At 39.9% G+C, this 25007-nt stretch overlaps 1 protein-coding gene and 1 long non-coding RNA gene across 4 annotated transcripts in view; one reads left to right on the top strand and one right to left on the bottom strand.

Annotated features, from left to right (window-relative positions):
* LOC117530494 (gastrula zinc finger protein XlCGF57.1-like) overlaps nucleotides 1-25007 on the top strand; it is a 71724-nt gene that overhangs the window by 42762 nt on the left and 3955 nt on the right. The window contains exons 1-2 of one of the 3 annotated variants that reach the window (XR_004566376.1): nucleotides 5682-5841; nucleotides 6552-6582. The exons of 1 other annotated variant lie outside the window; for it this stretch is intronic. The gene's annotated coding sequence lies outside the window, so the exon portion shown is untranslated. Of the gene's footprint in view, nucleotides 1-5681; nucleotides 5842-6551; nucleotides 6583-25007 lie in introns of those variants that run through there. One more of the 3 variants, XM_034193409.1, reaches the window with a different exon arrangement.
* LOC117530501 lies at nucleotides 5672-20874 on the bottom strand. Its single transcript, XR_004566377.1, has 3 exons — nucleotides 20862-20874; nucleotides 10472-10477; nucleotides 5672-5805 (listed from the first exon to the last, which is right to left on the bottom strand). It is a non-coding gene; the product is annotated as an uncharacterized LOC117530501 (long non-coding RNA).

Consider the following 25007-nt stretch of genomic DNA (forward strand, 5'->3'; position numbering starts at 1 on the left):
AATTGACTCTGTTATTATGCCTTTTACTTGGGGATACAAACAACATAGAATATCAAAACGACATCTCCAATTGCCTAAGGAAAGCGGGGGCTTAGGCCTACCATGCTTCCATCATTATTGGGCCGCAAATATGAGAGTGATGGTATACTGGCAGATGAATCATGATTTAGAGCCATCGGATAATATTCCCTCGTGGTTATCCATAGAACGTAATTTAGTTCCTAAAACGTCTCTTCGGGCAATTTTGTTTTCAACGCCTAGACCAAAATCATCTTATAAGGAAGAACATATTATATTACATATTCAGAAAATGTGGTCACAGATCCGAAAATTTTGTAAACTTCCAAACATGTCTATACATGCTCCAATATGGCATAACCATGCATTCTCCCCCTCATTTACTGATGCTGTTTTCAAGGAATGGAGTTGTAGAGGCATAGTATCAATTAAAGACTTGTATATTAATAAAAAATTTTGTTCATTTGAACAATTACAAGCCAAATACAATTTACCAAAAAGTCACTTTTTTAGGTACTTACAGCTAAGGAATTATGTCAAACAAAATATTCCAACATTCAACTCCCTCCCTTCTGAAAACGCTCTATTTAAGATTTTACTGGGGCCTCCTGAGTCTAAGAGTTTAATTTCATTACTGATAAAATTTCTCCAGAGTAATTCTGTTTGCCCTACCATGTTAATTAAACAAAAATGGGAAGAAGATCTCAATATTGGAATCAAGGATGATAATTGGAAAAAGATCTTGAGGGAAATTCATCACTGTTCTATCAATTCTAGACTTCAGGTAATACAGTATAAAGTAGTTCACAGGTTACACTATTCAAAAGTTAAGTTAAATAAAATCTTCTCACAAACCTCTCCGCAGTGTGATAGATGTAAGATCACTGATGGTACATTGGCACACCAATTTTGGCTTTGTCCAAGGATCCAAGGTTTCTGGTGCTCAATATTTAATTGGTATTCCTGTGTACTCAAAAAAAAAAAAAAAAAAGATTGTTCCTGATCCCGAAATTGCTCTTTTTGGTTTCTCTGACACTCTTCAATCATTGGGTCATATTGTGACGTCAGTGGTCACTTACGGCATGGTGATAGCAAAAAGATGTATTTTAAAATTATGGAAATCTGACGCACCGCCTCAGTTTGAATCTTGGCTCAGAGAATTAATAGGAGTGTTGCACATAGAAAGAATGAGATATGATGTATTAGGTTGTCCTCAAAAGTTTTATAATGTATGGAAACCAGTCTTGGAGTATTTAAAGATATAGCTAACCCCATTAATAAAGTTTTTTTTATTTTGTTGTCATATGATATATCAGTGGACTCCTGTGTAATGTAATGTAGTGCTCCATATCATTTATCAACATTTTCTATTTATTTTACCTTTTTTTTTTCTTTGTGTATTTTTTTGTTTTTGTATGTGTACCATGATCAGGGTTGCTCACATTTGAAGGGAGGAGGTATGAATGTAGAATATTTGTAGATATGTATGCATATATATGTGTCTGATGCAGCTCTGCTGTTCAGATTAAAGCTACTGTGTGTAGATTTGTGAAAACTGCAGCAAATAAACTCTTGTAAAAAGTTTCTTTTATTGAACCCAATTGATTTTGATTGGTGTTGAATGAAGTAAAAGCTGTAGAAAACTTGTCTCCTTAAAATGTGTTTATCCTGACGTATTTAAATAATGTGAAGGTTAAAGTCTTTCTATAATATGATGCTGCATTAGAAAAGAGCAGCAATGTCGCGTTTGCATGTTCATGGTGTTAAACCTGTCAGCAAGGTGTTGCAGTAGTCGAGGTGTGAGATGGCCAACCTGCTCAGAGAGCCGCTCTCGTTGGAATGACATCTCTGCTATTTTAGCATTGTGGGATAGCTCACGCCCACAGATTGTGCTTGCTGGACTGTTTTCGCCACCCTGCTCAACGTGCCGCTCTCGTTGGACCGACAACACACAGAAAGTGTCTGTTACCACATAGATCTCTTTCAGTGCAGCTTCTTGTGCTGACTTAAACACGAAGTTAACACCCAAGTCTTTCATCGCCATCGCCTGGTAATCAAAACATTCCAATCGTATCTTTATGAACTCTTCCGCCTCAAACTCCATCGTGTCAATGTTTACAATGTGCTTGAGCGATAACAGGTGAAGTTGCGCATGAACTTCAAGTTTCTCAAATATTATTTATGGCCACTCTTACTGGTAAATTTTAGAATTAATTTAGATGAGATATACTCATTATCTCACAGGAATATATCACAATTATCTGGGAACTACTTTTTGAGCAGGAATTCATCAAGCACATCGGGCGTGGGTGCGTACGAACACAGAATTTCCAGAAACTGGATAGTTGTTTGGCCAAAAAGAGTGTCCACTTTTAGGGCCCCTTCACACAGTGCAAATTTGATCGAATTGCACATTAAGTGCCCATGAAGCAGGAATCATATGCAAAACGTGTAATTTCATAGCTGCTTCCAATGCCTTGTACACCTGTTGCTACAACTATTTGCGCACACCAGTGGCTGAAAGACAGAGTATGCGCTATGTGAGCCCATCGAACCCTCTCACAGCAGGTGTCGGTCAAATTCCAACTGACATGCACAAACATCTAACACCGCTCGTTTGGCACTTAAAAAATGTGTGGCCAGTCGTACTATTAACACGCCAACAGTCTGCAGACAATCACTGTCGTGCTGGCAGTGAAATTTGTCTACGTTCCCCATGAGTGTGGCTTTGCAAACACACACACACACACACACTAATACATTGGTGTTTGTGCTACACTGACAGGAGGTGTGGCCGCCAACAGACACAGCTGTGGGGATATGTGGATCTGGACATCCCAGCTGGACAACACCTACTGTGTTTGGACAGACGTGGACTAACAACTGTGACAGGCGTGTGTCTGCTTGCCCTCCTTACATGGACATAAATAAAAACATCTATCACCGTGGCGACGGGTGCAGCAAGTGAGCTCGCGCACGGAGCGAACATTGACAGGCTGCCAGGTTGAAACAGACCACCAGATCAGAACACACAGCGGGTGATCTGACTGTCACGTCACCCGCATCATTGCGCACCATCCACAAGACATGCGTGTCGGGCTGAACACGCGTGCGGCTGGCTGGACACACTGGACCATGGACATGAGAGGAGTGAACTGCTTCATCCTTCATGTCATTTCATGACTGTATGTCTGTGACCATGGGTCATCTACAGAGGAACAGACAGATCAGACTTGTATTGTCTGCTTGACAAGAGGGATTCAATACAATGCGGTGTTTTATATGGTGTTTTATTTTTTTTAAATATGTCAATGTCATGATTTTTTTTTAAATACACCAATGTCCTGATTTAATTTTTTTAAATATGTCAATGCCCTTCCTGATATTAGGCAGTTTCCCGCAGCATCAATCAGCGAGATTGATTCACATGGGTGGCAAGTAAGTTTTATTTTTTATTTCACTGTGTGCACAAAACCGTCGCAGCATGTATTTTTTTTATTTGTTATTTATTTTTTCTTCACAACAGCTCAGCTGCTGGCACTGTGTTCCCACATGCACGAACTGTCACACCAGGATCGTGCGCTCCTGCCCATTGGTGCAGTGTTTCGTGGTGCGCTTATACGAGCTGCTCTGACAAGTGTCGCCCTGGATTTGTACATATTCGCACTATGAGTGAAGGGGCCCTTAGCTTGCCATGGACTGCATTTATATAGCACTTTTCCATCTGCATCAGACGGCCAAAGCACTTTACACATCAATGCCTCACATTCACCCCGATGTCAGGCTGCTACCATGTAAGGCGCCCACTACACACCGGGAGCAACTAGGGGATTAAGGACCTTATGCCCAAGGGCCCTTATTTTCTTATCAGGCTGGGATTTGGTATGAGGATCCTCTGGTCTCAAGCCCTTAACCACTAGACCATCACCTCCCCTGCCCTTTGCCATAAGCTAAATTAGTGGCGCATGTGAGAGTAGGTGAGATGGTGTCCTGCGGCATGCTGGAAAACTTTCTGATCCTCTGTCTCTTTTAATGTCGTAATGTTGAAATAGTAAATTATGGGTAAGATATTGATTTGGGGGGGTGGAAACTGAAGAGATTCCATGAACTTGTTGTCAGCTTATATCCTGACATGTACAAGACCAGGTCTGAGTTGGGTTGAAAATAAGATCTAACATTTATCTGAACCAAAAGAACAACATGTGTTGAGGTATTTAAAGGGAACTGCAAACCAGGAATTCTGTTACAAAAGAAGTGATGTAAATCTCAAACTTGTAGCATATAGTGATGCTGACTGGACAGCAGACCACAGTGACAGGCAGAGTACAACTGGGTACTGTTTTAGTTTATCTGAGACACGACCTGTCAATTCTTGGAAGTCAAAGAAACAGCCTACAGTTGCTGTATGTCATCAGAGATGACAAACACACTGATATCAATTATCACTTTATTTGGTCTGCAGTCAATGATGGGAACATTCATTTCCATTTAATACTAATACAATAACATGCTTTTGGAGGGCGGTATGCATTTTCAAGAGGCCCGACGTCCATGCCCAGTCACCTAAAATGACAGCTATTCTGCTATTTTGGGCGACTGGGCATGGACGGAGGGACTCAGAAAAATGCATACCGCACGACAACAGCATGTTATTTGCATTATTATCACTTTACTGAGATACACAACACATAACGCATACATAAAAAGTTGGCTCACTTTAACTTTTGTCATGTCGGCTGGCGCGCGCTGCTCTCCAAATTCGGCAGTGCGTCCTCATCAAGCTGGCTGCGTTAGCTGCTGTTCATTGTCGTACTATCCATGAGAAAATCATCCAGAATATCCATATTGGGACCAACACGCACTTCTCGCCTTTTTATCTTTTCCTCTGCGGACAGTTTTTTTTTTTTTTTCCTCTGCGGACAGTTCTTGGGCTGCACGCGCTATGACGTCATTTGTTTACGCACAGCGGGCGGGTATAGCCAGATAGCGTTGACGTAAATCTACAATACCGGCCCAGCAACGCCCCCGGTAAAGTGATAATAATGTCCAACATCAGACATGATGGCAGATATTTTAACTAAGCCTGTAACTAAAGTAAGGATTGGGAAATTTGGCTGTTTTATGTTTGGTGTAAAGGGTTAAACGTGGAAAAAAATCATGTCAAAGGAACGTGATCGGTATCAGAGCGAGTGGGGGTGTTGAACTGTTGGGTTCTTCAATGTACTCTTTCCACTACTGTCATTGTCAGAGTACAGCAGATAATCAATAAATGACTGTGACTTTGCTCCTGTGAGCAATTTTCCTGCCAGTCAAACAAACTGAAGGCTGTGTGTGAGTTTGTTCCTCCATTGTGTTAACACACAGTATTCCAGTCTGTCAACGTCGTGTTCATATTCCAGTCCAGTAGATGGCGGTAATTCTACAAGTTGGTTTGCCAACCGTCATTAGAATTCGACGAAGAAGAATTCTTTCCTGTTGTCGTCCGAGGCTAAAGCTAGTTAGCTGGAGAGGCTGGAAACTCTTCTTTGAACAGATCAAACTTCATTCTGTGATCCTCGAATATGTTTTTGAAGAGCTCCAGAAGCGCAAAGGTCGACAGTAAACCGGAAGAGGAACAAAAGGCGAAGTTAGCGCGAAAAAGTGAAACAGCTGAGAAGGTTGTTGAAACAGCGGCTAACTGCTGCTAATGCAGAGATATTTGAGTTTGTAGAAACAAACATATCACAGAGCAGCAAGAAGAAACGAGTGGATTTAAAGAAGAGAAGAAACTAGTCAACGTGCTGGATGCTGTTTTCAAGCCTGGAGTTTGCTGATCCAGAGCAGGTTTGTCCACTAAACTTTATTTCAGACCAACTCCACCACATACATCCAAATGATAGCTGTTAGTTTGTGTTGGAGTTCTTATTATAGACTGAACACCAAATATCAGCAAAAATAAATAAGACAAACAGTGCTTTATGATGATAAATGGACAATTCAACTAGGTGATGGACTGATGAAGCCGATCAGTGGATACAATCGATTACAGTTTTTTTCCTCATTTTATCCACAAAAAATGGAACTATGCACACAATTCATAAAATCTGAATCTCATGTATCAATATGTTTCACTCCAGCCAGTTATAATCAAAACATAATTTATGTTGAAGGAAACTGCTGATGTTCCAATTGCACAGATAAACAGAGATACAAGTCGACGTGCGCAGGAGAATGGATAAGAAAAATAACCATTGTGAGTTCTTTCATCTTATGGAATTTAATACATCGTATCGTGTCCTATCTGTCTGTCTGTATCTCTTTCTAATCAGCTGGTTGCAGCAGGTACGTAAGGAAAATGTGCACGGCAGGTGATCTCTGGGATCAGGGTTTGTGTCTTCTGCTTTAGGACGTCTGTCCCAGCACAGGGACATTTCACTGTTGTCACACACTTGTGATTGGTCAGCCTGGGCAGCAGATCAGCAGATGATTAAATCGGCCTGTTTTTAGTCTTTCCTCCACTTGGTCATTGACTCTTTCTTTTGTGTGTTTTAAAGTCTTTCTACAAACATGTCTGAAGACCAGCAGACTGGATACTGTTTTTAATCCTCCAAATCTGTTCGACATAACAGGTTTGTTTTTTTGTGTTACTGATATTTTATAACATGTTCTTGTAAGGTCAAATATTTCCCTCATCGGGTATTCCTCCAGTGATTCTGTGAATACTTATGCAACAGAATGAGGGTGATTTTGATGAAAGATGCATGTAAAATTCCTCCATATTCTGTAAAATCTCTGGATAATTTCTTACTGAAGAAAAGTGACGTCACCACTCAATGTTTTGACTCCTTGTCCAAGAGCAGCAGGGACTTTGAATTTAGAAATGAACAAAGGCAACTGAAAGGATTCTGGTGGCAGTGATTTGTGTATTCTGGAACATAGAGGTTTGGTTTATTTTGATCCAACACTTGGCACTAAAAGGTCAACATCAGTAACCTGTTGTATATGGGTAAGAGCAGCTTTGGTTATGAGCAGACAAAGAATAATTATCTTTGCTTCCAGAATTTATTAATCACTGTAATATTAATTCAAATCATCATGGCTTTAATTAATAAAATCCATTATTTTCTACAGCTCTCATTAACAACCCAAACTAGGAAACATTTCCTTGGTAACTTGGTAGCATTAATAGCCGGGTTTGCTACCAGGTGTAGCATGTCGACCTGAATAGGGTAAATGTGGAAATGTGGGTTTGCAAAAGAGAAAGAGAGGCTGTGATGGAAGTCTGGCCCCAGAAACAGTCTTTGTTAACAGAACTATCTTTGGTTTTCTGATAGCAATCCACTTAGCCTGTAACAAAAGCTGACTCAAGTCATTGAAACTCAAGTGGGTTCTTGTTGATGTTTGGAACTAAAAATATCTGCTCACACAAATATGTGGATCCAAAAAACTTCAGAGTTTTCTTTATGTGTTAATCTGTTCCTCTTTTTTGGCCTTGAAGGCTTTTGATGTAAAGCAGCTCTTCTGCTACGTTCATGTCATCAGCACCTCAAAAAAATCAGTAACTGATCAGTGTCAGACGAATCTGTGCTTTAAATTCACCTCCGTCCCCCAGTTGTCTTTTTAAGCCTCTGGAGTCTTTGGTATTTTAGATAGATAGATAGATAGATAGATAGATAGATAGATAGATAGATAGATAGATAGATAGATAGCTTTATTTATCATTGCCATGACAACAACGAGATTTGCCACACTCGCATACCACAGACAAACCGCAATTAATCCACGATTATTACTTGTTCACCGTAATAATGGCACACATCAGAAATTAAGACAACACATATACATTTGACATTGTTATGTGCACTAAAACTTGAACAGTCTGTTTTCCCAATTGAGGCGATGTGGTGTGTTACAGCCGCTGCAACCTTGAGTCGCGCTGCCAGTCAACCAGCTTTGGAAAGTGACGTTGACAGCTCCGGAGAGGGGAGGTGTTGATCAGGGAAGGGAGGGGGTAGGGGGAAGGGAGTGGAACCATGCTTCAGAAGTCTGTCCGTTACCATGGATATTGTCTATGTGGGTTGAGATATGATGAGCCGAATATCTCACCAAGGCCACATTCCTCAGGAGAAAAAAACATTTTGGGGCGTTTTTGACTACTTTTGGTTTTACCTTCATGATTTACCTAAAAAAAAAAAACTGTTTACCTGGCCTTGTTTGATATCATTTTTTGGCAGCAGAACTTCAGCTGTTTCTTTCATTCTGACATACTGCATTAAAAGTGGCCCTAAATTCACCCCAAAACTTAAAATTCAAATCAGAAATTCTTTTTTTTTTTTTTTTTTTTTTTTTTTTTTACTGTGAAAACCAGAAATATGTTTAATGAACCATTTTTATAACAGAATGCAAATATAAATGGTAAATTTCAAAAATACATGTAAAAATGTAGCATAAACAAAGGTGTATGTGTTGTCATTTCAGCTGCTCCTGTCTTGGGACGGGGTCACCACAGCAGATACAACCAGATCCGCATTGGTAATTGGCCCAAGTTTTACGCCAGATGCCCTTCCTGATGCAACTCCAGTTTTACCTGGAGAAACTAACACACAACTACTGGTGTTCCAAAAAGGTCTCCCATCCAAGTCCTAACCAGACGCTGCACTGCTTAGCTTCTGAGGTCTGATGGGATCAGGCTGACACAGAGCAGACCGGCTGCTTAGCATAAGCAAAGGTATATACAACAATTCACATAAAAATGCAGGAAATGCTTCAGGCGTTTTTTTTTTTTTTTTTTTGTGGCTATTTACATGCAATAAGATGCCACACGAATTATATTTGTACCACTCAAAAAAACAATTCTTGTCCAATGCACAATGAAACCCAAAAATTCAATGAAATGAAAGTGTGCCGGAACGCGCAGGTACTCCATACCAGTAAGAGATATTCAGTCCTTTACAGCGGGAATGCAGCCGGTACGCCTGTTGAAGAACAACTTTTCACCCCTGTTTATAATCAGAGAGGGAAGAAAAGAGGAACTTCCAGCAACAACAGCCAAAAAACAGTAGGCTGCTTTGTGTCTGTCTCTGGTTACGTTTGCATTTTTAAAGAGCTGCAAGTTTGATGCATGGCACCAAATGGAGATACGTTTCGGAGCACATGAAGGATGCGTTATTCTGCCTTCTGGATTAGCACCTGCACACATGCGTGCGTCCTGTGCAGAATAAATTAGGGGGAGGAAGGCAAAAAAAAAATCTTTGTGAAGCAGCCGCTGATCTTCTGTTCGTGCTCAGCAGACTCAGCGGGAGACCCAACGGAATCATTGCTAACCTCCACTGGTGCGCGAGCCCTTTCAATTTTCAAGCGACTTTCTCCCAGTGGCGGTTTCAGACTGCCACTGGGAGAAAGGGGGAGAGGGGGCCTGGCTTGGGCCAGGGGTTTTGTCAGTGTGGCACATTCATCCCAGGGCAAAAAAAACCCCCCAAAGATTTGAAACCTTATTTGATTTATTTTTATAAAACTAGTGATTAACCATTGGAACCAAAGTGAATTGTTTAAAATATCAGCTTTAAGACAAAAAACAAAAACAAAACAAAAATTTACAGACTTTATTGACTTGAGAAAATAATCAGCAGATGAATTGATAATGAAGATAACTGTTAGGTGCAGCCTTGATTCAGTTTCCCAGGACAAATTTACACAAATGCATGGACTGCTCTACTATTACAGCAACTGTATTCTGCGGTTTTGGTGTTTCCTGGCAAACTGATCAACAAATGAGTCAAGACTCAATGCTTTTACCCTCCTTGACTTGATGCTCTGCTTAATCTCTTATTGTTCATGGTGGATCTGATGTTTTCACAAGTTTTAACTTAGAAAAACTCAAGAAGCAGTAGTCACTGGGATCACAACCGCAATTTTACAGCGTCTGTAGAGCTCAAAAAACACTTCTTTATATGGATAAATGAGCTGTACCAGCTCTACTGTACTGGAGGGTCTTTGCAGGGTTCTCAGCAGGATTTATTTCTCAGCATAATCGGATGGAAAAATATGCACACATAGTTACCCTGCTGAAGCTTTTGCTTTATGGGCTTATAAAGGGCCTTCTTTGGTGTTTTTTTTTTTTACTTCAAAATGTAGAGTAATCAGAAATTAATCTTGAAGTTAAAAAAAAAAACATTTGTAAAGATTTTCTATAGTAAACTGCTGTGTATAAATTAGCTCCTGTGCAGTGACACACATTTCTACACTTTTCTTATGGCCTCAGACAGTGGACTCATCTCTGTGCATGTTCTGTTAGGCCTCAGTGCTGCTTTTGATACTGTTGACCATAACATTTTATTACAGAGATTAGAGCATGCCATAGGTATTAAAGGCACTGCGCTGCAGTGGTTTGAATCATATTTATCTAATAGATTACAATTTGTTCATGTAAATGGGGAATCTTCTTCACAGACTAAGGTTAATTATGGAGTTCCACAAGGTTCTGTGCTAGGACCAATTTTATTCACTTTATACATGCTTCCCTTAGGCAGTATTATTAGACAGCATTGCTTAAATTTTCATTGTTACGCAGATGATACCCAGCTTTATCTATCCATGAAGCCAGAGGACACACACCAATTAGATATCTGCAGGATTGTCTTACAGACATAAAGACATGGATGACCTCTAATTTTCTGCTTTTAAACTCAGATAAAACTGCAGTTATTGTACTTGGCCCCACAAATCTTAGAAACATGGTGTCTAACCAGATCCTTACTCTGGATGGCATTACCCTGACCTCTAGTAATACTGTGAGAAATCTTGGAGTCATTTTTGATCAGGATATGTCATTCAATGCGCATATTAAACAAATATGTAGGACTGCTTTTTTGCATTTGCGCAATATCTCTAAAATTAGAAAGGTCTTGTCTCAGAGTGATGCTGAAAAACTAATTCATGCATTTATTTCCTCTAGGCTGGACTATTGTAATTCATTATTATCAGGTTGTCCTAAAAGTTCCCTGAAAAGCCTTCAGTTAATTCAAAATGCTGCAGCTAGAGTACTGACAGGGACTAGAAGGAGAGAGCATATTTCACCCATATTGGCCTCTCTTCATTGGCTTCCTGTTAATTCTAGAATAGAATTTAAAATTCTTCTTCTTACTTATAAGGTTTGAATAATCAGGTCCCATCTTATCTTAGGGACCTCATAGTACCATATCACCCCAATAGAGCGCCTCGCTCTCAGACTGCAGGTTTACTTGTAGTTCTTAGGGTTTTTAAGAGTAGAATGGGAGGCAGAGCCTTCAGCTTTCAGGCTCCTCTCCTCTGGAACCAGCTCCCAATTCGGATCAGGGAGACAGACACCCTCTCTACTTTTAAGATTAGGCTTAAAACTTTCCTTTTTGCTAAAGCTTATAGTTAGGGCTGGACCAGGTGACCCTGAACCATCCCTTAGTTATGCTGCTATAGACTTAGACTGCTGGGGGTTCCCATGATGCACTGAGTGTTTCTTTCTCTTTTTGCTCTGTATGCACCACTCTGCATTTAATCATTAGTGATTTATCTCTGCTTCCCTCCACAGCATGTCTTTTTCCTGATTCTCTCCCTCAGCCCCAACCAGTCCCAGCAGAAGACTGCCCCTCCCTGAGCCTGGTTCTGCTGGAGGTTTCTTCCTGTTAAAAGGGAGTTTTTCCTTCCCACTGTCGCCAAGTGCTTGCTCACAGGGGGTCGTTTTGACCGTTGGGGTTTTTCCGTAATTATTGTATGGCTTTGCCTTACAATATAAAGCGCCTTGGGGCAACTGTTTGTTGTGATTTGGCGCTATATAAATAAAATTGATTTTGATTTTTTTTTTTTCCGTGTTTTGGTCTGATGCCTTGTTTCTTTTTGCTTTAAAGTAAGGCTGTAACAAAGCTTAAAAAACAAAATTTGGCCCTCAAAATGCAAGCATCAGTGTTTCAAAGGGATATAAATGTAAAATGTTACTTTGGTCCTGGTCTCCCCTACAATACTTGCGCCTGGAGCACTGCTGCACGGCTGTGGTCAGCCTGGAGCGCTGGGACTGTGACACCGGGATAAGTTCTTTCCAACGGAATGGAGGACATCTCATTTTGGGGAAAAACAGCTTTTTTCAGAAGAGGTTGTAGTTTGTCTGTTTTACAATGTTTGGAAAGAGGTGTAATTTGATTTAAAACGGTGATTCGCTTTGAAGTTATTGATTGCAGAATGATCCATCTTTCCACCTCGGCAGAGAGCCATACCAAATCCCGCAACAGACACAGAGCAGAGGATATTATCATTATTATTATTATTTTCATGAGGCACACTATCTTTAGTTTAGGAACCAGTGAAGTGGAAGATATTAAGGTTCCAGTCCATGGCAGAGATCCGCGTCAGTGGCTGCCCCACAAAAAAAGGCACGTTAATGACGAACGAATAAAAGCTGTCCGTGTGAAGCGGTGGACGATTCTCCCGTTTAGAGAGTTTAGTCAGCAGAAAAGGCTGAAATGGATTTGATACAGGTTGATGAATAAATTGTAGACACGCTGCTTCTACATCAGAACCAGCGGCTCCACAATCAACATAGAGAAATGATTATTTGCCCATTACACACCCTCAAAAACAACGTAACAGCCCAACTGCAGTGTAATTTTTTATTATAACAGCGTAAAGAACCATTACGCTGTTATAATGCCGGTGAGAACCCTGCTCTGTATCCCAGTCTGTATTTTCCTGTCTTTATTTCTGAGAAATGTTCTCCAAAATAAATGTAAATTTGTTGAATACATGAAAATAATAAACAGAATGTGCCACCTGTGATGTGTTTAAGTAGATTTTTGTGTGCTGGCAAACCTCATGATTTGTAGTAGGCTACAGGAGCCTACACTGTCCTTAATATCTTCAACATGCTGCTCGCGCACTTTTTTTGAGTGGCACAGTTCCTGCAAGCATTGAATCTTACTTTCACCCCTGACCAGGGCCGTCGGACTGGGGGGGGTAAAGGGTACTATGTACCCAGGGCCCAGAGCATGGGGGGGCAAAAAAACTGGCATTAAATACATGTTTGTGTTGCATGTTATTAATGTCCATACAATTCATGTTGTAAAACAATATAATTAGAATGAATGTATAAATGTTGCAAAACATAATTCTGCTCTAACAATAATATTGAAAGATCTTGAGGGCCCTTCCACCCCTGCACAGTTGTGCAATGGTTTAGTCCAGGCTCACAGGCGACACTCCCCCACCCCCTCCCCACACACACATCCCAAACGGGATCTGACAGAAAGAGGAGGTGTTTAGTAGTGCTGAAACAACTAATCGATTTAATCGATTATTAAAATAATTGTCAACTAATTTAGTCATCAGTTAGTTGTTAAATAACTTTGTTTTACTGCAAATGTTTCGTTTCTTCCATATAAATCAACCGTTTCTGCAGCACGGCTTTGCTTTGAACCTTGAACCAATCGAAGCAGTGATTCGCAGAACGAAGCAGTGCTTCGATCTGGTGCTTTGTTGAGTCAGTGTTTTATTTCGCTTAATCTTAATTTTTCCCCACTAAAACCCCAAAGAGCATATGTCTGTGAGTAACATTTACCTTTTTATGTTAATCTGACCTGTTATGGTCTTCTGAAACAGTTGATAGATGTACAGACGGTTGCCCAGTTCCGGATCACCGTTTTTAAAGTCCCGCTAGACGGAGCCATAATGCAACTGAATGTCCTTTAATTGTGTATTGTTGTATTGGGTATTTGGGTGTTATTTAGCTGAAAAAGTCTGGGTGGAGTAGCGCTTCTACTTAAAGTGTGAAGCCACATTATGTGTGGCGCAAACATTTGCCAGAAACGGATCACTTTTGTCAGTTCCGGATCACGACACTCTGCGTCATTTTGGGGGCATTCCTGGCATCTGGCTGGAGCCCTTCTAATGCAGAATGATACACGCTGTGCCCGAGAATGTGTTTTGAACACAAAATGATAGAAATTATACTTATTAAATGAGAATTTACTTAGTTTCGAAAGGCACTATTACACGTTTTTACGAGCAAAAATGAAGTGTGGAGGTGAGATTTCTCCCGAATTAAAAAGTAAAAGCCCCCACATTCATGTCCATTCGTGATTTTGAGATGAACCCCAAAGTCCACATGGCTCACAACTACTGACACGATGCTGCTGCTTCAGTGATCCGCAACCGGCAAATTTTCGCGTCGGAGATAAATACGTGCAGCAATTAAACAGCAAGACATAACACACTGACATTTTCTACCCAAGTAAGTAAATATTTTCCCACTCTAGAACCAAAAACACAGAATGGCTAACTCACCTTTGCTATGTTTTAGAGATCGTTACTTTAAAACTTGCAGGAATGAGTGAGTGAGAAAAAGCGCGCACACCGCAGACACCGGGATGTTTTGATTCCTCTGCTGATCACAAGGACAGCTGGATCCAGTCGAGCTTGTGGTCGTTTGTAGACAAAACATCAGTCTTTCCATTGGTACCAAGTATTAGCTTATTTGTGCTGATTGCAAGAAACGGCGGCGCAAAAATTACAGCAGTGATCCGGAACTGGCAAGTGACTATTTTCTAACTTAAAAACGGGACCGATGCTAACGCATTAGCATGTCTATGGTATTTTCAATGTTGAAGTTAGCATTAAGCTGTTGCAGCTGTCAGCACATTTGTTTTCTGTATAATAATTCATGGCTCAGCGTTTGTTGTCGTAAAAGAGTCAAATGTATTACAAATTGTAATATTTTATTCATTTATTTTTATTTATCAATAATAATAATAGAAACAACAATAATAGTAATAATAACTAATAATGCCACAATACAGTTTTAGAGAAACGGACAAAAAGAATCTGATAAAACAAAACAGAAAAGATTAAACCAACTAACAATAGTAATAATAACTAATAATGCCACAATACAGTTTTAGAGAAACGGACAAAAAGAATCTGATAAAAGAGAAAAGATTAAACCAACTAACAAAGAACATAAATAAATATAGAAATAACTGTTTCCTGTGAACACCTAGTGGCTCTTAAACCTCCACTTCATCCCTGTTGTATTAAGTTTAATGACAATTTGTTTTGGTCAAACCACATCTAAGCTGTGTTTTTACACAAAAAAAATAAATGCAGTAAACTGCACATTTGTGTCTTTTTTTCATGAAAATATCTTATTAAATATAACATATTACACTTTAGTCAGGCCTTTAAAATACTTTCGTGGACTCTTGCTGTAATATGTTGTCATTGGTTGAGATAGTTGCCGTAGGCATCTAAAAATGCTCATAATCGGGTGAAACCTGATGGAAATCTCTTTGTGGTGTGTCGGTGATGTATATGTGCAAAATAAAACAAAACACTACTCCAGGTATGTTTTTGGTGAGAATATAACATCATAACTTTGTTACGAGGTCAAACGTTGATGTTGTGTGATAAAGGCCTTTTAATAATAACTCAAAGAAGTAATGGCAAAACTCACATGTAAGTAAAAAAAAAAAACCCAAAATGATTAATTGAAAAATAATTGACCGATGAACTGATTAGTAAAATAATTGTTAGTTGCAGCCCTAGTGTTTAGGCTGAAATATGATGTCTTTCCTAAAAACGCAAAGTCCGGATTTAAAAAAAAAAAAGAGAAAAAAGGACAGGGAAAGAAAACTAAATGAGGGAAAGCAGCTGCTAACCAAATTCTTTGAAAAGAGAGGTAAGATTGAAAGCTAGCTATATTGAGTTGGGGGTCTGGGGGACCAAATTGCACCATTTTTCTAGAAAATGGTGCAACCATTTTGGAGCAACCATCGAGAAGGACTTTCAGTCTGCACCATGATGCTTCTGGCAGACCGTTGGGCACCTCAGGAGAGGAAATCGGGGAACCATCTAAGCTGTCTACATTAAGGATGGGACTCTGTTGACCTCAACTGAGGATGTAATCCGGCGCTAGAAGGAACACTTTGAGGAACTCCTTCATCAGACCGGAGTGCCCTCTATAGTAGGGGCAGAGCTGGAAGCTGATGGGGGTTATCATTCATTTTTCTGGAGGAAGTCACTGAAGTAGGTAGTCCAACCACTCCACAATGGCAAGGCCGCAGGTGTTGATGAGCTCTGTCCAAAAATGCTGAAGGCTCTGGGTGGGGAGAGACTGTCTTAGATGAGATGTCTCTTCAACATTGTGTTGTGGTCTGGCACAGTACCTAAGGAGTGGCAAACTGGGGTGGTGGTCCCCATATTTAAAAAGGGATCAGAGAGTGTGTGCCAATTACAGGGGCATCACACTACTCAGTGCCGGTTCCATCCTGGTTGTGGACCAACCGACCAGCTTTTCACTCTCACAAGGATCCTGGAGGGTGCCTGGGAGTAAGCCCATCCAGTCAACATGTGTTTTGTGGACTTGGAGAAGGTATTTGATCGGGTACCCCGGGAGATACTGTGCGAGGTTTTGTGGAAGTATGGAGTGAAGTGGTCCCTTCTCAGGTCCATCCAATCTTTGTACTCACAAAGCGAGAGCTGTGTTTGGGTGCTTGGCAGTAAGTCAGACTAGTTTCTGGTGGGGGTTGGCCTGCGCCTTGTCACCAGTCCTGTTTGTGATATTCATGGACAGGATATTGAGGCATAGTTGGAGGGAGGAGGGTTTCCAGTTTGGTGGGCTCAGGGTCCCCTTACTGCTTTCTGCAGATGATGTGGTCATGTTGGCTTCATCGACATGTGACCTCCAATACTCACTGAATTGGTTCGCAGCCGAGTGTGAAGAGGCTGGGATAAGGCTCAGCACCTCTAAATTTGAGGCCATGGTTCTCAGCAGGAAACCAATGGATTGCCTAAATATGGTTTGACCGAAACAAATTGTCATTAAACTTAAATAAGACAGGGATGAAGTGGAGGTGTAAGAGTCACTAGGTGTTCACAGGAAACAGTTATTTATTTCTATATGTATTTATTTATTTTCATTGTTAGTTGGTTTTATCTTATTTTTTTTGGTTTTGTTTCATCAGGTTCTTTTTGTCTCTTTCTTTAAAATTGTAACATTATTAGTTATTATGAGTTATTATTACTATTGTTGTTGTTGCTATTATTATTAATATATGAATTAAAATAAATTTAAAAAATTACAGTTTGGCTCTTTTACGACAACAAACACTGAGCCATTAATTATACAGAAAACAAATGCACACAAACGTGCTGAAATGCGAACAGCTTAATGCTAACTTTAATATTGAAAACACCATAGACATGCTAACACGTTAGCATCGGTCCCATTTTTAAGTTATAAAATACATCTATCAACTGTATCAGAAGACCATAACAGGTCGGTTTAACATAAAAAAGGTAAATATTACTCACAGACATATGCTCTTTAGTTTTTTAGGCTTTTAGGTTTTAGTTTGGAAGAATTAAGATAAAGTGAAATAAAACAATGAACCAATGAAGCAGCCGATCGAAACACTGCTTCGATCTGCAAATCACTGCTTCGATTGGTTCAAGGTTCAAAGCAAAGCCGCGCTGCAGAAAAATTTGATTACAGACCCGCTGCAGGGTCTGTAATCAATGTAGAGAAATGATAATTTTCCTAACACACACCCCCAAAAACAATGGCCACTCTGAAGGACCGATAAGGGAATCGTTAAGCAAACAGGTTATTGATGTTGGTGGATCAAATCATTTCTTAACGATACCTAGACGGAACCGGTTACCGATACCCATCCCTAGTCATAGCAGAGAATCTGTGGATTATCTGAACATAACATGATTTTCAACCTACCATCCCTGGTTCTCAAGACCAGGCACCTAAGTGGCTCTACTCTACTCTTTTCTACTCCTCTATTTTACTCTTCCTTTTTAGATATTTAGATATACCTTAGTATACTATCACAGTTCCACCTTAGAATTGGAATATAATACATAAGATATACCTACTGAATTTTCATGACCAAAAGAACTAGATCGCGAGTAGAAGTGGCTGAAATGGGCTTTGTTAGGAGGGTGGCTGGTGTATCCCTTAGAGATAGGGTGAGAAGCTCGGTCATATGTGGGGAGCTCACAGTAGAGCTGCTGCTCCTTCCAGGCATGTCCATCTGGGAAGAGACCCCGGGGAAGACCCACGATTAGGTGGAGAGATTATGTCTCCACACTGGCTTGGAAATGTCTTGGAATCCCCCAGTCAGAGGTAGTCAATGTGGCCCGGGAAGGAGAAGTCTAGGGTCCCCAGCTGGAGCTGTTGCCCCCGAGGCCTGATCACGGATAAGCGGTTGAAGATGAGTGAATGAGGTTATATCGCGATATATACCTTTACCGTAAAGGTATTCAATTTATACCACTATATGAATTTTAGGTCATATTGCCCAGCCCTACCGGCATATGCTGGTTGCGATGTACAACAGCATATGCCAACGTTTTTAATATGGTCAGCATACACAGGCTAAATCATCAAGGTGTGACAGGGCCTTAAGAACTGCCTCAGTTTCCTGACTTCTTGGCTTTGAGGGCGGCTGAAAGTCATTCTTTGTGGGCTCTCTTTCCTCCCACACCCACTCACTTTTTGCTTCAACAACCATTGAGTTTCTGAGGAAAATCAAGACAGTGGATCCAGCAAATCTTGTTGGTTTATTGCCACGATGCTGCCTCACACTGATGTTTACGAGGTCTGTTAGAAAAGTATCCGACCTTATTATTTTTTTCAAAAACCATATGGATTTGAATCACGTGTGATTGCGTCAGCCAAGCTTAAACCCTCGTGCGCATGCGTGAGTTTTTTCATGCCTGTCGGTTGCTTCATTCGCCTGTGAGCAGGCTTTGAGTGAGGTGTGGTCCACCCCTCTCGTCTATTTTTTTATTCAAATAAATGTCTCAACGATTTGGATCTTTGCTGCATCAATTTTTTTCCAGAAACTGTAAGAGACCTCCAGGTGGACACCGTTCGAAAAATTAATATGGCTTTCAGGGACGATTTTATGGGGATTAAACAGATTACGGGGTATTACTGCCCCTTTAAGGATGGCCCACAACTGCTGAGAAAGCTTTCACGTTGGAAATGATCTGGTTGTTTGTGCGGGGTGTCAGCCTGTCCATCGGCACTGGGAGCGCGCTGCACTCTCAGCAGTTGTGGGCTGTCCTTAAAAGGGCAGTAACACCCCATAATCTGTTTAATCCCCATAAAATCGTCCCTGAAAGCCCTATTAATTTTTCGAATGGTGTCCACCTGGAGGTCTCTTACAGTTTCTGGAAAAAAACTGATGCAGCAAAGATCCAAATCGTTGAGACATTTATTCGCAATAAAAAATAGATGAGAGGGGTGGACCACACCTCACTCAAAGCCTGCTCACAGGCGAATGAAGCAACCGACGGGCATGAAAAACTCACGCATGTGTACGAGGGTTCAAGCTTGGCTGACGCAATCACACGTGATTCAAATCCATATGGTTTTTGAAAAAAATAATAAGGTCGGATACTTTTCTAACAGACCTCGTATATTAAATTTAAATCTCACTGTTTTAGTGTGACGACATTAAAACAATTTTCAGAAACACTTCTTTCACCTTTAAGTCTTAAAATGGTCTTGTTTCATTCCTGCAGTATGTTGTAAATCGGGCTACAGTTATCGATTATTTTAGTAATTGCGTATAATAATTGATAGAATACGCGATTACTAAAATAATCATGTATTCTATCCATTATTCTGGCGATTGATCAAATAATCGGACAAAAAGTACTTATGTGTTTTTAAGCAACATCAATAGTCCAGAGCTCTCCCTAAGCAATGGTACAATGTTGCTGTGCCATCACGCAGATTGTCACATTTAGTGTATCTCTTTCTGTTTTCCTGGGTAATTATTCAGTACTCCCCTGACATCAGACTGTGAGCGCAGGCAATAAGTGTAATCCTCAGTCAGTCATGCTGCACCTGAATGTGAGCACAGCATTGCAATGATTTCCCCAAACTGACCGCAACAATTTACCCAAAGTGACTCCATATATGACTAAATGAAGTACTTTTATTTATTTTTGGAAATGCGCTCCGTTATCAAAACAGTACATGAAGCACTCTCTCTTCCTCCCTCCCTCTGTCTCGCTGTTTATTTAGAATGCTGTAACAATAAACAAGGGATGTTTAAGTATGTTTGTGAGTACTGACAGTATTTTTTTTTGGTGGGGGGGAGACATACAACGGCCTGTGAACTTTAAGATCTGATGTTACGAGGCAGCAGTGCGTCACGCTGTACGTCTGCAAAGGAGCCTTTAAACAACTGACTGGGCTTCGGTTTAAATGCGTACTGCGTATTTAAAGTGAACCGCAGTGTCTATTTCAGATGATCAGAGTGGACCCTCTTTCTCTTAAAAGGTTTAATTTTACTCTGTGTGTTGCATTGGAAAGCTGCAGCTTTTGGTGCTCCATTGATTAGCTCTTACACAGCTTATGTGCATACTCTAGTCTTCTGTTTTTTTTTTCTGGGGATGTTACAGCGCCACACACAGGCCTGGCATATGTACTATAACATTAAACAGAGCTTCGAGTCACAGCATTTGCCTTGAACATTTTTTGTAATGGAATTATTCGAGTTACTCGACTAATCGTTACAGCCGTAGTTGTAAATATCGCGTAACTGTGAATATTGAGTAAGGATGCTGTCAGAAGACGTGTGCATAAAAGTAACTGTGTGCATGAATGAAAATTTTGTAATCTCTTGTATATTTCAGTTCATTCCAAGATATGTTAGCGTGTATTCTGTCTGTGAGAATGTGACTAAAAAAGTTACACCTTTTAAAAAAAACATGAATATGTAGTGTGCTTTTACGGTTGTGGTTTCTTTATTATAAATACAAATCAAAGTCTGTGACTGTCAATAATATGTCACAGCCATTATGTATTGAGTAGAACATACACTGATTCCACATACTGTGCATGCATTCACCTCGTGCAACCATTCAACTTTGTGGTGGTAGGATGGCTGATGAAAGAAATACCACCTGTGTTTTGTTTTTAATCTTTTTTTGTCCTGAGGACCACAGTGGAAATCGGTTTTTATGCTTTATTCTGATATTCTCAGCAATGTCTGTTTTATGTATTTTACATGCATAAACTTTTATTGCCAAAATAAAATCAATCGGACACAGAACAAAATCAGATAACATTAGTTTATTTGCATTTTACTGTAGTAACATAATAAAAATGTTGTATTACATTTGTTTAGAAGTGCATTTCTATCTTACATCGACGAGCTTAACAACCAACATGATATCTTTTTGACAGTGTTCTAATATAAGTAAGTAGAAGTACTTCGTTACTGTACTTAAGTACAGTGGTGGGCACAGTTCCGCTAACTGCTAATTAGCAAAGCTAACTTTTTCGTTAGGGGATTATCTTTTCAGATAATTTTGAAATCCATCAGTGGATTAATTAGCTTCCGCTAAATTTAGTTCTGCTAACTTACAATTTGCCCACATTTCTTTGGTGGCATAGGGAGTAAGACCAAATGGTCAAAAATGTTTGTAAACCCTAAAACCAAACATTAATTCATGTCTGTGCCTAGGAAGCTTACGGCAGCCTAGCTGTTTTGCAACAGCTAGGCTGCCGTAAGGAACTCAACCCTCCGCCAGCAGAAGGGGTGGGCTGGCTGCCAGTGCAGCTGGGAAAAAAAAAACATAATTTACTTTCAACATGCAGCAGCTTGGACAGTGGCAGAAGAGATAAATCGCGATGTCATTTTCACTCATGGCCACAACATAGCTCTTCACCAAACTAACTACATTCCTTAAACTATAAAAACACAACAAATCTATAACACTAACACCACTCCTAAAACTGAGATGCACTACAATAATAATAATAATAAAAACAAACAAACCCTGATCTCCCATAATGCATTGCTGCAATGCATTATGATCGACAGTGTGTCTGCTTTAAAAGAGTGTGTACATGCAAACCTTTACTTTTTTTAAGTGAAAAGACACTTATTTATGGAGTTAAATTTGTCTCATTAATACCTGATCTATAAATCGTCCTTGATTTGCATGTGTTTTGTGATCCACAAACAAATTTCCGATTTGTAACTTGTGTGTTGGTTTTTACAAATAGTGTATTTTGTAAATACGTTTTTTTTTTCCATTTGTAAAAAAAAAAAAAAAAAAAAAAGAAAAGCATTTGCAAAATTGAAAATTTTGTTTGTGAAGTGTGACTCAGCATGTTGGCTGCTTTTCACACTCCCATCCAGTAGATGGCAGTGTTCTATGCATTTTGACGGGGGGGGGGGGGGGTGATAAGTAGCTCGACAACCGTCCCTGAATTTGGCCAGATACAGGCCTCTCTCTCCTAGCCTGTGATTGGTTGGTGGCCGAGACGCTGACATCAGCCCATGTGTCAGCCTCACGTTGGTGTGAGCGCTGCTCTCCTATTGGTTGTTTAGGAGAAGGAATTTCAGCGCGGCTCTCCTATTGGTCGTTTAGGAGTGGGAATTCTCACTCCAAAATGGAAGCCAGTGTCCGGCCCAATTCATAGCCGGGCCGGTTGTCGGGATAGATGATAAGACAAGTCTGATTTCCCATAATGCCTTTTGGCATTTGTGTCAGTTTAATGCTTAAACCTTCTTTATTCTTTCTTTTTCATTACTTTAAAAGTGCTATATTTTCACTCTGCAAAAATGACAGTTGCTGTTAATGTGTTGATAAACTGTCTGGAATTAGTCTGTTTATAAATGAAACCATGAATGAAAGTGCCTTACATTTGTTCTACACTGCCACCATGAAAGGTAAGTGAGATGTCTTTGCAACAGCTGACAGGGTGTTTAACCCCTTAACGCCCGAAGTTATATAGCTGTATATAAAAAAAATGTTTTGTGTGTGTTTTTGCCTTTAAGTAGATGGTAAATAATGTTGAGATTATTAATTTCACTTTTGCACAAAAACTAGATAGTAATATTGGGTATTCTGGTAATGACTTTGTTATAATGTTATAATAATAATGATGGTATGTTGTAAATTTGCGACAACGGGCATACGGGTCAATTTGGTAAGTTGCATATTTGAGTCAGAGATTATAGCATATATGCGACGATGGGCGTTAAGGGGTTAAAGACACAAGCGCTGCATTGAATTTACTCAGAAGCCTCTGCGGGATTAAGTCACTGACAGTGTGCCAAGGCAGTACTGAAAGTTAGCGGTTAGTTTAGGCCTAGGCGATTTGGCTTAAAAATAAAATCTCTGATTTTTTTCAGAAAAAATTCGATTTTCGATTTTTTTTTTCCGATTTCCCCCCCCACTTTATAAAAGAAAACATTTAATACAAATGACAAAGATAACTCAGAAGTTTTGCTTTTATTTTATCAAAAACTTAAAACTAACCCCTACTTACCTCCTGGAATTGAAGCTCCAACTGTTCTTTTGATTTAAAAAAATACACTTTGGTAATTTATTCCACCAGAGTAAGGTGGTTTTTAGCGGGAGTTGGCGCTCTTATTCCCCTCGTAAAGTGTAGCATTTCTCCCATGCAGCTGGATGTCTCTGTTTTCGATATTGGAATAAGTTTGTTGTGCGGCTGCGTTTTGTTGCGATGGGCTTTCAGGGTTCACCCCAGAAATTTTTAGTATAGCGGTGCTGTTGGCAATTATCACCCGAGGCAGCGCACTGCGAGTCATTTTGACTGGTTTTAGATGCACTGAAAGCAAGAATAATAGACCAAAAAAAGGACACTTGCGCTGTAATATCAAAGTTCTTTTTGCATGTTTCTGTCTAAGTTAATAAAATAAATAACATTGTTAACAAAGTTTGAAAACACATTAATATTTGATGGACATATCATTTGCGCTCCTCTTCTTTAAAAATGACACACTGTACCTTTAATCCAGTCAGACAGGCAGAGTTTTACTGTCATCTTGACAGTTTAGTTTTTTCTTTTTAACATTTGAGTGGGATTACATACTTTTTAAAAACAATATAACCCCTTATTGTCTTGTTTGTACAAGAGCTAAACCTGGACTGATTTGATTGTGAAATCAGAATCAAATTTATTGCAAGTAAGTTCTCACATACAATTAATTTGATCTGGTGTCATTGGTGCATAAACAACAATAATAAAAAGAAATCAGTTTTTCACACTTTACTGTTTCACTAAATTGTGTGGTGAAGAAGATCGTTGATTAAAATTGCTTTGCTGCTTTTTTTTCTTTTTTTTTTTAGTGTGGAGTGTCTGTTCACACTTTTTTTCCTCCTCCCTCTTGCTCTCTCGTTGTGAGGGAACGAGACTCTTCACTACACCGTCTTTGCGGCTTATTTGAGCAAACGTTGGAAACATGAACGCTTTCATTTGTAAAATAAAGCCTTAATGTGTCACTAGCTTTGTTCTTTCACTGAGAGACTCTGAGCTGCAGCGTCGTGACTCTCTGCTCTGCTCTGCTGGCTACCGACGAGCAGACAGCAGTCCCTTCTTCACGAACAGACTGGCTGGATTAAACAAAAATACAACGGCACTACGCCGTTGTTCCATTGTCTGGGGAGAACTGTGGCTTTAGACAAACTTTGCAGCATCCAGTCACTTGTTCCACGTCTGTTATAACAATCTCAAACCACTGACGAAACTCACTCTCCATTAGCGGTTAGCCATCTTTGTTATTGTGTGAAGGAAACCGGACGGGGAGGGGGCAGCTACGGAACGTCCTGGGGACAAAAAGGTGCGCCGCTGCAAGAGGAGAAAAAAAAAAAACAAACTAGAATTTTTATTTTTTAAATTAATCAATATTATCGATATATCGCCCAGGCCTAGGTTAGCTGTAACGTCCTCTAATTTTTTTTAAAGAGTTTATCAGTTTAGCTTTATAAAAGCTAACTTTTCAGTTAGCGGATTAGTGGTTATCAAAGCTAACCTTTTGGTTAGCTGTGCCCACTACTGCTTAAGAAGAATTTTGATATATCTGTGATTCACTTTATTTACATTTCTAGTCTAATAAGTAGTCCATGTTGTGAAAGTGTAGGAACACGGACCTACAACAGGGGGCATAAAAGAACGGGCAATGGATAAGCCAAACAGTAACAATTTA

This window comes from Thalassophryne amazonica, chromosome 18 (genome assembly GCF_902500255.1).
Source record: "Thalassophryne amazonica chromosome 18, fThaAma1.1, whole genome shotgun sequence".
NCBI lineage: Eukaryota > Metazoa > Chordata > Actinopteri > Batrachoidiformes > Batrachoididae > Thalassophryne > Thalassophryne amazonica.